Below are 15,000 nucleotides of genomic sequence, written 5' to 3' on the forward strand. Positions count from 1 at the left end.
GGGTTTACAAAGACAAATGAAGGTTTCTTTGAGAACGATAAAGCTGGGGAAAAGTTTATTCATACAAGGAACAGAAGAGAGAGAAAAATACACATTATCAGGGAGTATATTCAAAGCTGGAAATCTACGAGAGAGACAGGATGAAGTCAAGGAATAAGATCATTTATCCTATACACATAAATCCGTCGAGGCTTACTCTTCAAGTTGGACTTATTGATCTCCAGAAGAAAAGTTATAAGAACCCGAAGAACCCAGTGATCACTAGCGGATCGGGATGGAGGGGGCGGGGGGAGCTGGGCACGTGGCCACCCCCCCCCCAATGAAAAATAATGATAAAATAATAATATTGAAGATTTAGATAATAATGACACATAAGAAATATAAAAATTGGAAAAATTCGATTTAAGAAATGATATATACATATATATATATATATATATATATATATATATATATATATATATATATATATATATATATATATATATGTGTGTGTGTGTGTGTGTGTATAATATGAAAATGTGTGTATAATATGAAAATCCCACACGCATGAAATTTTTCTGGATCTGCTAGTGATTAATACAAATGAAATATTCGACGACGTTTCTATCAGAAATACCCTTCCACTTGTGTGGGACAAAACAGTTGCATGATACGGAGGAATGAGAAAATTATGTCTATGCAATGTGTTTCTGTGACTGTCTACATGAAGGTGAATGTCTTAAGAAGATGACCATGAAGTCTAGTGTCAATAAAGTTTTCACCATACAGAAGCAAATTAAACTTACTCCATCAAACCAAAAAAATAAAAAATAATAAATTCGTATTCAAAACGTTGCCCCAGCAGTAAAACAAATGTAAATATTACGTAAATGTTAGCTTAACGTCCATAAGCAATTCACAAGTCAAAGAAAAATAAAGCTAAATATTTACATGGCCGTGGTCGGCGAAGGAAATAAAAGTTACCTCATCAATATGCAATAAGTCAGCTTAGAAACATTTGAGCATTCAGAGTTTACAAACATTATAATTCCATGTCATCCACTCACAAAATTCCAGCGTTTGTTTAGAGCCTCTAATTCCCTTTTCCTGATTGAATAACACTCCATAACATCCTAACGCTCACATTTTTAGAGTATATTTGAATATTTATTACATAGAATCCGATTTTTAAATCAGACTAAATAATAATGCTAGCAATTAAAATTCCCTACAAGCTTGAATTTACAAGGCCCTGAAATATTTGTATATATATGTGTGTGTGTTTTTGTGTATTGAAACACACACATACAAATATATATATATATATATATATATATATATATATATATATATATATATATATATATATATATATATATATATATATATATGTGTGTGTGTTTGTGTGTGTGTATATATATGTGTATATATATATATATATATATATATATATATATATATATATATATATATATATATATATATATATATATATATATATATATATATATATACTACGTGTGTGTTTGTGTGTGTATGTGTGTGTGTGTTTGTATTTACATTCTAGAATTATCGGATGTTCATCCAGATTTGAATATTTAAACTGTGTTAAAAGTTGTTTTATCATGGTTGAATTATATGAGATATTATTTTTATTTATTATCACTACCTCTTAGATCACATTTTGTTCTATATATTTATCTTTAAGTTTTTGGCTTTAGTCTTCCAGTATTAAATAACTTTAATATCTTCAAACATGGCATGCAAAAACATATTTTAAAAAGCCATATGGAAATTAAATATAGCACACCAAGGTGATGAGTTAATTTCTTCTGTAAGCACAGACCATAACATGACAAAAATACTGTATATACAACAGAGTCGAAATCATCTCATATTTGTTAAGTTACTGTCATCATAACTTCAAACCAAAAACTCAGTTTTGAATCCTGGTTTAGGTACCCACACTTAAGGTGTAATTTATCCACTAGAGTTATTGAATTCGAGAATATTGAATTATTTGTGGCTTAACATTTGAAACAATGAATATGTGAATAGTAATAAAGCGACAAAATATTATACACGCACGTACACGCATTCATATATATATATATATATATATATATATATATATATATATATATATATATATATTTATATATATATATATATATATATATATATATATATATATATATATATAAAACATATCTATATATATATATATATATATATATATATATATATATATATATATATATATATATATATATGAAAACATATATGAAGATGTCAGCCATCCGTGTTGCAAGAGGCCTTGGGGACTGTGAGAGTTCTTGCTCTTGCTTCCCTTGAGGACGCAGCATCTGGTGAGATGTTTGTCGGCTGTTGACTCGCGAATTCCTTCCATTGGAGAGAGTTGTGTGATCCGCAGCTTGTTGAATATTTAGTTGGAATCTCGGTGGCTAACCTTCATCTGTTAGAAGGCAGCCATAGTTATATTCTCTTTAGACAACTAGGGTACCTTCGATCAGCTCTTGTGAGTTTTGCTTCCTATTGCGGGAGTCTCCACAGGCCAGCAAATCCCTTCGAAGTGTTATTGTGATATTCTGATGTTGTCTTTACTGTGGGAATTTCACATTCTTGCTTACCCATGTGAATTTATTATAATGCATTCGTAAATCCTGGGGATTTCTTCTGGTAAGTTTCTTTGGGGTTACCTTGTAAGGTGCCACATGTATGCTGATTCACCTTGCAACCATGTCTATAAACAAATTCTACGCTTTCACCGTCGCAATATCTTGGCAGAATTCTTCTAATTTCCTTATGATCGTTTAGGTTCAGCATTGTTTAAATGATCAGTTAACAATCTAATGTTATTTAATGAGCAAAATAATTATTGAACACATTCACTTTGTTCTTGTGGCATTAATTATGAGAGCTGTAGGCACGATTAACGAAACAACAATAAATAACTTCTGTGACACAGCCGGCGATATAGTTCTGATTTTCCCATCAGTGTAGTCTCCAGCGACTAACTGACACTTGCCGCAGATTTGCAGAGGAATTTGATATCCTGTACAACAAAACCGAGGCCCAGTGCATGTCGCTGCTCCCGAGATCGCTTAAGCACATTGCAGAGGCAAAAATTTTCCTCGAAAACCATCGTCAGGAATTCGTGCATGAACTTCCGTATTTGGGCCACGTCACCACTGACGACCTAAAAGATACGGCAGATGCAGAACAGAGGCATCTTGAACTATGTGCAACTGGCAACATGATTGCAAAGAAGTTTAACTTTTGTCACTGAGGCACGAAACTGCTACTCTTCCGCTCGTACTGCTACAGCATATATGGGTGTTCCCTTTGGACGAACTATGCCCGAGAGGCCATGAGTCGCATCGCGGTTGTTCTCAATGACATTCTGAGACGCCTCACTAACACATCTCGCTACCACTCCGCCACGCAGATGTTCGAAGAAAACCGCCTGGATAATTTAAAAATCATTGTTAGGTGAACAATGTCCCGTCTAATCACCCAACTGGACAGCAGCAGCAATTTGCTTATCCAGTGTATCCTAAGCTGTGAGGCAAGAAGAAGATCTAAATTGTGGGAAAGATGGGATAACGAGGCGTCTGTTCCATAAATGACGTTATATTCCTTCACACAGGGGTGGCCTGAGTTGCTGTGTATAATTATTCTCTATTTATTATTATAAAAATTTGCTTTTTTCACTTTTCGTATTATTATTATTATTATTATTATTATTATTATTATTATTATTATCGCCTTTTTCACTTTTCTGCACCTGACTTCTGCAACTATCTAAGGTCCCTAGATGGAAATTAATTGTATGTAATCTGTTTTTTTAATTGTTATTGTTTTTTTATATTTTTACTATTATTCTCAACATTATTACTGTCATTACCATTATTGCCGATTATAATTTTTATAATTTTTATCTCGTGTATCTAGATTGTGTATATTGTATTGTCTCCACTTTGTATATTCCATGTATATGGTCCTGAGCTGAAATAAAGAATTATTATTATTATTATTATTATTATTATTATTATTATTATTATTATTATTATTATTATTATGTCCCTTGGCACTTTCCTGAAATATTCTGACGATGAATATTTACTTTGTTATTGCTTATTTCTCAATTTTCCATCTTACCTGGCATCTCACTGAATCATGTTCACCAGGAAGTGTGATAAGCGTGGCTCTCACCGCCGGCGTAAACACTTCCTGTTTGAACTAACGACGGTAAAATCTGATAAGTAACTCTGCCACCTGGATCATTAGCCATCCGTATGAGTGGAACGAAGGAGGAGGGGCTTTTCAAAGGATATCGAGGCGATCTTCCTGGAAAACGACTATGTTACGTTTTTCTTCTTCTCCGCCACTTTTAAGGTGTTTTGATCCCTTGCGGAACTGTTGTTGAGGATATCAAGTACTGGTTCCTTCAACAACAGGTACTGCACTTTGTAGCTGTTCGTCATTAGAGATTACGGGACCACATTGCATTACTGGTCTGCCTCCTTATTTCACCGAAAACACTATTGCTGTTTAGTGTGTCTGTCCGTAACATCTGAATGATTTGTACATATATAGATACATGTTTTTTTTTTTATTAAGATTTGTATGCTTGCATGTTCCTCTGTGTTTATTTCATCGATTGCTCATTTACTGGAAGTTTAGTTCATGCTTCCGTTAAAGCATACTGTTGTAAACAATATAAGACATCCATCTGGAAAACGGATAAAGACTAAACGAAATGTGTGAGGATAACTAATTATTAACCTTATGTTGTTAGGCTCCGGTCTTATTTTCTCTCTCCTTGCCTGTTGGTTCAAGCTCCATTAGAAACTTCCCTTCTTTTATTTCACGGTACATTTCCCCTTATCCCGTTTCTACGGCAACATTTTTATAACAATGTTGACATATCACTGCTTTTTTTTTTTTTAGGTTATTGCCATTAATATGTTAGGAGGACTAAAACTTGTAAAACTATGTTCAGACACAAAAGCAATTGACCTAACAAACATTTTTCAATAAAAACGTTCACTGATTGAAGGATAGGGTACGGTTTTATCCTCTAACCAATAAGGAACCCAAGGATATTATCAATTTCCTTGTCGTATAAATTTTCTTCTGCTAGATAGGAAGACGTTGTATGACACTGCCTTGCGAAGAGGTGAGAATGTTACCACTTTTTAGTCACTAGTCATTTACTGAAATTACATTCGAAGTAAAATGATTTTATTATTGCTTTTAACTAATAGTATTTTCCGTTTTTCTCTTTTCTCCTCGAATGATTGTTACTTCTTCAGGATTTTTATCTTGTGATTAACTCATGTGCCGTGGAAGCTAATAAAAAAAAATAATATATGCACCTTAAGGGAAAAACAAGTATAGCTTAGTTTTACCAGACCACTGAGCTGATTAACAGCTCTCCTAGGGCTGGCCCGAAGGATTAGACTTATTTTACGTGGCTAAGAACCAATTGGTTACTTAGCAACGGGACCTACAGCTTATTGTGGAATCCGAACCACATTATAGCGAGAAATGAATTTCTATCACCAGAAATAAATTCCTCTAACTCTTCATCAGCCGGCGGCGGGAATCGAACTCCGGCCCATCGAATGACGGTCTGAAGCTCAACCAACTCGGCCAACAAAGGGAAAAAAGGTTTTAAAGCACTCTTTGTTTGGTAATTGACATTAAATAAGAATATATATATATATATATATATATATATATATATATATATATATATATATATATATATATATATATATATATATATATATATATATATATATATATATATATATATATATATATATATATATATATATATATATATATATATATATATATATATATATATATATATATATATATATATATATATATATATATATATATATATATATATATATATATATATATATATATATATATATATATATATATATATATATATATATATATATATATATATATATATATATATATATATATATATATATATATATATATATATATATATATATATATATATATATATATATATATATATATATATATATATATATATATATATATTATATATATATATATATATATATATATTATATATATATATATATATATATATATATATATATATATATAGATATATATGTATATATATATATATATATATATATATATATATATATATATATATATATATATATATATAAATAAAATAGAATATTTGTCTCCCGAATATGAATTAACGTACGTTTCAAAAGAAGTCCTGGTTGTTCTGACATTTTCGCATCAAAGCATTCCCATGTTTTCCCAGGTTCAGACAAGCCAGTGCAGGTGTCTAATGAGAAACAAAGTGCAGGACCCTACCGCAAGTCATTACTGAAAGTGACCTGACCCTAATAATTGTGCCCCTAAGGTGACATTTCTTGTAGCCTCTTTCAAGTAGCCCACCCCTTTGAGAGTTCCTTCTGTTGTTACTACTGTTTTCAGTTCCCCAGTCATGCATGCCTCGTATTTTTCTGAGTTTTCCCTCCTTCCAAACCTGTGATGCCATCAAGGGTCTCCTTTCTTGACCTGACCTGCACCTGCAGCTCTGCCTACTAACATCCGTATCCCCACCCACAAGTCCCTCAACTCTCCCATCTGATTGTCTACCCCACTGACCCTCTTTTCTCGAACCCTTATCTGGCCGCCAAACAATGAACTTTCCAGGTACCTAGTACCTAGCCGGATTAACTACACACCCAACATGGAGGAGGTCAGAAGTGTTAAAATACAGCCATCACTGGCCTGATCTTGGCATATGTACTGGCTTCAACAGACCCTTCTTTGCTAGACACCTTCCAGACATTTCACTGCTAGTGCAACCTGAGCTAGTCCCTCTTCAGAAGCCACACCACTAATATAGTCTATGCTAGCCCTCCTTCAGGTGTCTCCCTGCTCGTAGACTCTTGCCCAACCTTCTTCTGAAGACACATTACTAGTATACCCTGTACCAGCCACCTCTACAATGCCATCCTCCTGGCACTCCACACACACACACACACACGCACACCCGCTAGTCAAACCTTACACTACTCTGCTACTCTTCTCTCCTGACTTCACGCCACTGGACACCTGATACTAGCCACCTCCCACAGACGTCACCCCTGCTGAATTACCTGACGACATCCCCTTGTTCAAAAGTTACTGAGAGACTACTCCTGAGTCCTATTTGAAGCATCCCTACACTGCTATGCTGAAGATTCAAGTATCCATCTACTCACTTCCATGCGCTGATGTCCTATTAGCCCCCCAGCACCCCTAAATTCATTGTACTTCTCCGCTGTTGGGGAACCTTGAGTGACAGCGCCGACACTGATGCCCTACTGCAGAAACTTGCCTCTACGATCCTCACACCTTGTCCACGGACCTAAGGTAATGTAATCAGAAGTTGTCTGTCGGCCCCTTAACTATCCTAACTGTGTTTATATACCTGTTCTCCCAAATACCTGTAACCATATTCCTGTCTCTCTCCTTCAGAGAGGCCTGTGATTTTGATTGTGGTGGAATTGTGATTAACAGTGACTTGTTTTTAGTTTCATTCACGTATTTGTATATTTCCTTTAGATCTTAGTTATTATGTAAACAGTGCTTTGCTACTTAGCCTACGTGAATTCAGTTTCATTGCTCTCAAGTCCATCCGTATGTGTTTCAACCCTCCTGGTCTTGCAGATCCATGATTTCGAGTTCCTGTTGTGTGAGATCATATGTAGGTCAACGGTGCCACCTTCCTGCATACCCAAGTGCCATATACAGTCAAGATATCAGGACAATCAACAGTGCATATGCTTTTGTTCATTGTACCCCTTACTGTGCTTCTTTGAATTCTCCCCTAACTCTGTTTTGCTTGTTATCCTAGAAAGGCTCAGTGTATAAAGATTTGCAGTTGTGGCAATTTGCTTGAGTACATTTGTGATACTTTGTATAACACAATTCTTGAATCATGCCATGGAGCTCCAGTGATAGCTCCTGTACATATATCATCTTCTGATTCAATTAGTGAAAATTATACTATTTAGTGGACATCCCAAGTTTACCTTCAACCCTTTTTTATTTATTGGTAACTTAGAGTATTTTTCACTTGCATCTTTTCTCTGTTCATTGGAGTTCCGTCCACCCCTTTTCAGCCAGGTGTAATTTCCAGCAATCATATTTTAGAGCCACCTTTCCTTCATATGGCAGCATGACCATAACAATCTTTCTCTGCATCTGTTCCCACTTCTATGTGGGGTCGAAGTTTCTGACAGCTTTCCTCCACCTGGCTCAAACACATCATCCTCTGGCAATTGTTTGTCTCAGATTTTCCATAACTGCCTCCATCCACCTTTGCTTTGGTCTTCCTCTTGCTCTCCCACCAGGCACCTCCATCTGCATCACTCTCCTCCTTACATATGCCTCATCCCTTTTTATCACATGGCCATACCACTGCAGTCTTCTTTCCCTGGGCCTTCTTTGATAGTTCTACCACTTCAGTAGTTCCTCTTATTCTTTCATTTTTGATCCTGTCCATTTTTGTTATTCCACACATCCACCTGAGCATTTTCATCTCTACCGCATCCAATTACTTCTCTTGCACTCTTTTTACCGGCCATGTTTCTGCTCCATACACCAAAGCTGACCTCACTACTCTCTTATACACTCTTCCTTTAACCTTTATACTGATTCTGCTGTCGCACAAGACACCTGACAATATATATATATATATATATATATATATATATATATATATATATATATATATATATATATATATATATATATATATATATATATATATATATATATATATATATATATATATATATATATATATATATATATATATATATATATATATATGTGTGTGTGTGTGTGTGTGTGTGTGTGTGTATGTGTGTGTTCTAAAAACTAATTAATCTCAGTTATTTCTTCTTCTTTCAGTCTATCATTTTTCCAGTTCAAAGATCTATTGATAGTAAGATACATTTCCTTTAATTAGGAAGAAAATGTATATAAATGCCAAAAGTAGTGAGCAAAAATGAATTTTTATTTGGGAGTTAATTGTTTTGCTTAGTAAGAGAATGGATTTTAAACGAAAGCCATGAAAAATAGTAAATAAAATCTGAAGAAGTGCATTAAAAATTAGTTATCCTTCATTATAACGAACAGTCAAGAAGGTTATATCTTAATGCGCTGTCAGTCGAGTTCGAATCTCCGACCGGCCAGTGAAGAACAAGAGGAATTTGTTTCTGGTGATAGAAATTCATTTCTCGCTATAATGTGGTTCGGATTCCACAATAAGCTGTAGGTCCCGTTGCTAGGTAACCAGTTGGTTCTTAGCCACGTAAAAATAAATCTAATCCTTCGGGCCAGCCCTAGGAGAGCTGTTAATCAGCTCAGTGGTCTGGTTAAACTAAGATATACTTAACTTATGCTCAGTAATCCTCAGATGTTGCAAAGATAAAAACGCTCTAATGTTCCTTCAATAGTAGATGCTTATTTTTTTTTTTTTACAGAAGATCCATCTGATATATACTGCACAATATTACTTGTTAGTTTTCTGTAATAGAAAACTACTGAGATGGCTTTGTCTGTCCATCCACACTTTTTCTGTCCGCCCTCGAATCTTGAAAACTACCGAGGCTAGACAGCTGCAAATTGGTATGTTGATCATCCTCCTCCAATCATCAAACGTACTAAATTGCAGCCCTCTAGCCTCATTAGTTTTTGTTTTATTCATGATTAAAGTTAGCCATGATCGTGCGTCTGGCATCGCTATAGGTGCCAACAACACAAGCCACCACCAGGCAGTGACTGAAAATTTCCTGGGCCGCGGCTGAGAGTTTCATACAGCATTATACGCTGCACAGAAAACTCTATTGCGCCAAGGAAATTTCTGCACATTTTTCACTTCGGCTCATGTTTTACTTGTTTATTTTCAACATTAATTAACACTCATTGGGCTGCTTTTTTCAAATATTAACTTTGTAATTAGAATGAAATAACACAATTTCGGATAATTTGCATAAAGTAGAAGGAACAATTTCTATATGTGTTATTGAAATATATTTATTGATAAACAAAAGCATATTACTTAAAAGTAAATCTATATTAAAATTTATTGATAAATAGGAGGCAACAATGGCCCAAACCATGATCATTTTCAAGCTATAATTATATTATATTTAAGATTCACTGACCATTACCTAACTGTTCTTATGACCTTGTTTTTCCTTGTCATGAACGTTATTAGCAGTGATAAAGTTCAAAGAAAGTAACCTAGGCTTTCATAAACTGTTCTCATAACAAAGTCCAAAGCAACATAGTAAAGGCATCACGGGTGTCTCACATGAAGGTACCCGGGCACAAGACTGCAATTAGCGTTGCATGAACGGCACTAATTCATCTGATAAATAGTTAGAATTGATGCTGCACCGAAGAAATAGTCATCAAGAATATGTTTTCTTTGTGGTGTTTCCCATTTCAGTGTGCAAAAAAAAATACATACATACCGGTATATATATATATATATATATATATATATATATATATATATATATATATATATATATATATATATATATATGTATAACTGAATCACGAAAAATATGGAACGTGATGAATATATAAATAAAGATAAAATCCACGAAGGAAACGGAAACACTGAAGTGCTGCGAGGCCTTTCGACACTAGTCCTTTTATATATATATATATATATATATATATATATATATATATATATATATATATATATATATATATATATATATATATATATATATATATTAGTAACATGGAACTTCACCTTTGGCTATACTTTTTAGGTCGATTTCAGGTTTTATGGTCTTGGTATAAGTAAGATGAAGGCTTTATTTTTCATCAGGGTTTTCTTAAAAGTTTATTGCAATATTAACGTAGGACAGACACTTTTGATATATATATATATATATATATGTATGTATATATATATATATATATATATATATATATATATATATATATATATATATATATATATATATATATATATATATATATATATATATATATATATATATATTGTTCGATTTACTTTCGACATAGAAATTTCCTGTAACTGGGAGCGACCTCGGAAAAAACAAAGTGATAAACACAGCAAATTTTCTAAATTATGGAAAAGCCCCAGCGTGGAAAATTTTAACAATGGTGACTAGTGACTTCATCAACATTGCTTAAACACCCCAACACAAACTATATAATTCACTTCTCTTGTGCATACTTTCTAGCCTCCCTTCCCGATATTTTTTTTTAACATCTACCCAAACAATTTTAGGTCTTACCCCAATACATCTGAATTATAAACTCTTTTCCATATCTATATATCCATCCTTTTACGTACGCTAATATTTTGACCTTCTGTACATCCCAACCTTGGCGTCTATAGACGAATTAAATGTTTCCAGTCGTTTTACTCTTGCAAGGCTATCTTTCTTGTTTAACATTTTCTGGGAATTATATCTTTCCTCATCCTCCCGTTATCAATCACATTTATTCCCAGATATTTAGATGATTCATCTACGTCAGTTCTTCCACCATCCATCGTGACGTTCAGTAGTTCAGTAGTGTATCCTGAACATTGCTGCCGCTGAAGGTGATAATGATTTGGGCCACAGAAAAATTGTACCTTATGGCGCACAGGCGTCTCTGGTAAAGGGATGGGGATCCATTAGCAAAAGGAAATGAAGCCAGTGACAATCACGTTTTTCCCTCATGTGGGAATCCTGGAAAAGAAAATGATAGTGGCCCTAACAGGGAGAGTGGTGTCAATGCCATCAAATGGCCATGGGCAATGGGTTTATATTGCTAAAACGAAAGAAGAAATTATATATATATATATATATATATATATATATATATATATATATATATATATATATATATATATATATATATATATATATATATATATATATATATATATATATATATATATATATATAAATTATATACTAGCTGACCAACCGGTCACTCTGCCTAGAAAAAATCTGAATAACAACCTAAAGGGTAGGCCCGTTAAAACTCTGAATAACAGTCTTACGGGCAGTTGGAGGGAGAGGGGAGGGAGGAGGGGAGGAAATAGGGAAGGGAGGGGAAAAGGGGAAAGAAGTGACAAGATAGAGGAGGAGGGAGGGAAATAAGGAAGGGGAGGGTGAGGGGAGGAAGTGTAGGGAAGCGGAAGGGGAAGGTGGAGGGGAAGGGAGGGGATGGGAAGGAAGGGGAGGGGAAGGGAGGAGGAAGAGATAGGAGTAGGGGAAGGGAAAAAGAAGGGAAGAGGGAAGGGGAGGGAAAAAGGGAAAAAGGGAAGGGAAGAGGGAAGAGGAGGGAAAAAGAAGGGAAGAGGGAGGGGGGAGGGTTAGGGGAAGCTAAAACATAGATGGTAGGTTGTCTGCTTGACAAACAGCATCAGAATATCCGTAAGTTATTAAGATACAGTGTCCGTTGGCTATATTAATATTAAATCAATTATCACGATGGTAATTTTACACACCGTAAAAAGAGCTGCAACTGTGTTCGATTTCCTGCACGCGTTTCAGTTTTCTTTGACGTTTCTGAGGGAAAGTGTAGGCCGAAGTGTGAATGGTCTAATATAGAAATTGTTGATAAATGATGATTTTTCAGTGGATTAAATGCTTAGATATGATAATGGTAATACCTCAAGGTACATAAGAATTTGTATTTTATTGGCTAGGTATATATATATAGTTAAGATACGTTTGGGTTAAGATGAACACTGAAAAAAATGTGGTAATTTCGTCGCGATTAATTTTTTAATGGGGGGTTAGTTTTAGTCTGCATCATTTAGTCTGCTAATATAGAAGTTGTCGATATAAGTGGGAAAGGAAGTTACGTTCCCCTATTAGAAAAGAATAAACGACATCACTGTATCGGGTGTGTCTGTGTATGTGCGTGGGGGGAGGGGGAGGGCTGGGGTAAAGGTCTGTCTCCCTTTCAACAGTAGACAGACCTTTTATCAATTACGTGAAATTCACTGCACAACAAATCAAAGGAGATTCGCTTTAGATATGATGATCGTAATACCTCAAAGTGCTTAAGAATTTGTATTTTATTGGCAGTGTCCAATTAAGATGCTTTTGGCTTAAGATGAACACAAAAAAAAATGTGGTAATTTCGTCTCGAGTAATTTTTTAACGAGGGGATGGATCTGTCACAGAAGCATTTGGTATACTACTGTAATACGCATGTGCAGATAGTGATGAATTACTTCTTGATCTCCATAGTTATGCCCGTAACTAACATATTTTTTTTCGTGGATTAAGTACTTGGATATGATGATGGTAATACCACACTGAACACAAAAAAATGTGGTAACTTCGACACGGGTAGTTTTTTAATGAGGGGGTAAGCCTTCTCACAGAAACAATTGTAAGGTCTGACTGATGTGGTGGTAGAAGTTATACTTTGAATTACATTGCTTTATGACTGCATAAAAGTAATTCTAATACAGTCAAGCACATCTCCTTAATTTTTTGGATGCACTAAATTGATTATATGGTTTGCAGTGGGAGGAGTTTAGTGAAATCATACGTCTGACACCACCTGGAAAAAAAGCTGGAGCGTCAGGTGAAAAATGAGAATTAACCCAGAAAGCTGAAGGAAAAGGTGACATAAAAACGAAAATTTCATTTGTTTTGTCTGTGTTTGTATGTCTGTCACAGGGTAGGGTTTGAGTTATAAACCTTTCTGGGGTGACATAGAGGTCATGTGCAAAATTTTGTCTGTTGTCAATATATATATATATATATATATATATATATATATATATATATATATATATATATATATATATATATATATATATATATATATATATATATATATATATATATATATATATATATATATATAAGTATATTTTGTATATATGTTTATATATATATATATATATATATATATAAATATATAAGTGAATGTTTGTATATTTGTTTGGATTCTATAGACATCCGAACTGCCTGACAGACCCAGACAAACGTAACTAATGGGCTGTGTGAACAAGCAAATAGGAAGGTTATCGCAGCTCTCAGAATGACTGTATATATAATGATGTAAATTGGGATATATGTGTTCTGTCAATAACCTTCCTATTTTGCTTATTCACACAGCCCATTAGTTTCTGGTCTACAAGGAATAATAGTGACTCTCCGAATGCCCATTACATCCATCTTTCTCACAAATTCTCTTCCATTATCTGTAATCAGCACTTCAGGAACCCCATAACGACAAATATATCCATTAAAGAATGCGACTGCCACCTCTTCCGATGTTTTATGCTTCAACGGAAAAATCTCTACGAACCTAGTTAATTCGTCAACAACCACCAACAGGTGGCTATGGCCATAACTAGGTTCACAAAAATTAGATAACAGGTCTACATAGACCCTGGAGAATGGTCTACTGGGAATAGGAAATGAACCCAAATTACAAGAAACAACCCTCGATGGCTTACACTCATTACAAACTGAACAACCTCTCACAAAGTTTTCCACTGACGTGGGCATATTCTTCCAAAAGAATTGTCTCCGTATATTCTGATACGTTTTCTCAATACCCAAATGCGGACTGCCAGGCCAACAGTGAACATTATCTAGAACCGTAGGCACTAAACTCCTAGGAACAACTATTTGTGTCGTATCACCCTTATCCTCACTATTCCTCAGTCTGTATTTAATCTTCCTAACTAAAAAATTACCCACTGATTCGAGCCCTGCAAAAGGCAACTTATAATCCTTCCTAACTAATTCCCCTCTAAGAAACTAATGTCCCAGTCTATGCAATATCCAGATATATAACATACATGAGTACCATCTGCATCAGAAAAACTTCTACTAAAGGTGTCCGCTACAACATTATGTCTACTCTCCATATACCTAGTCTTGGCATCAAAATCCCTGA

Source organism: Macrobrachium rosenbergii, chromosome 43 (assembly GCF_040412425.1).
Source record: "Macrobrachium rosenbergii isolate ZJJX-2024 chromosome 43, ASM4041242v1, whole genome shotgun sequence".
Taxonomy (NCBI): Eukaryota; Metazoa; Arthropoda; class Malacostraca; order Decapoda; family Palaemonidae; genus Macrobrachium; species Macrobrachium rosenbergii.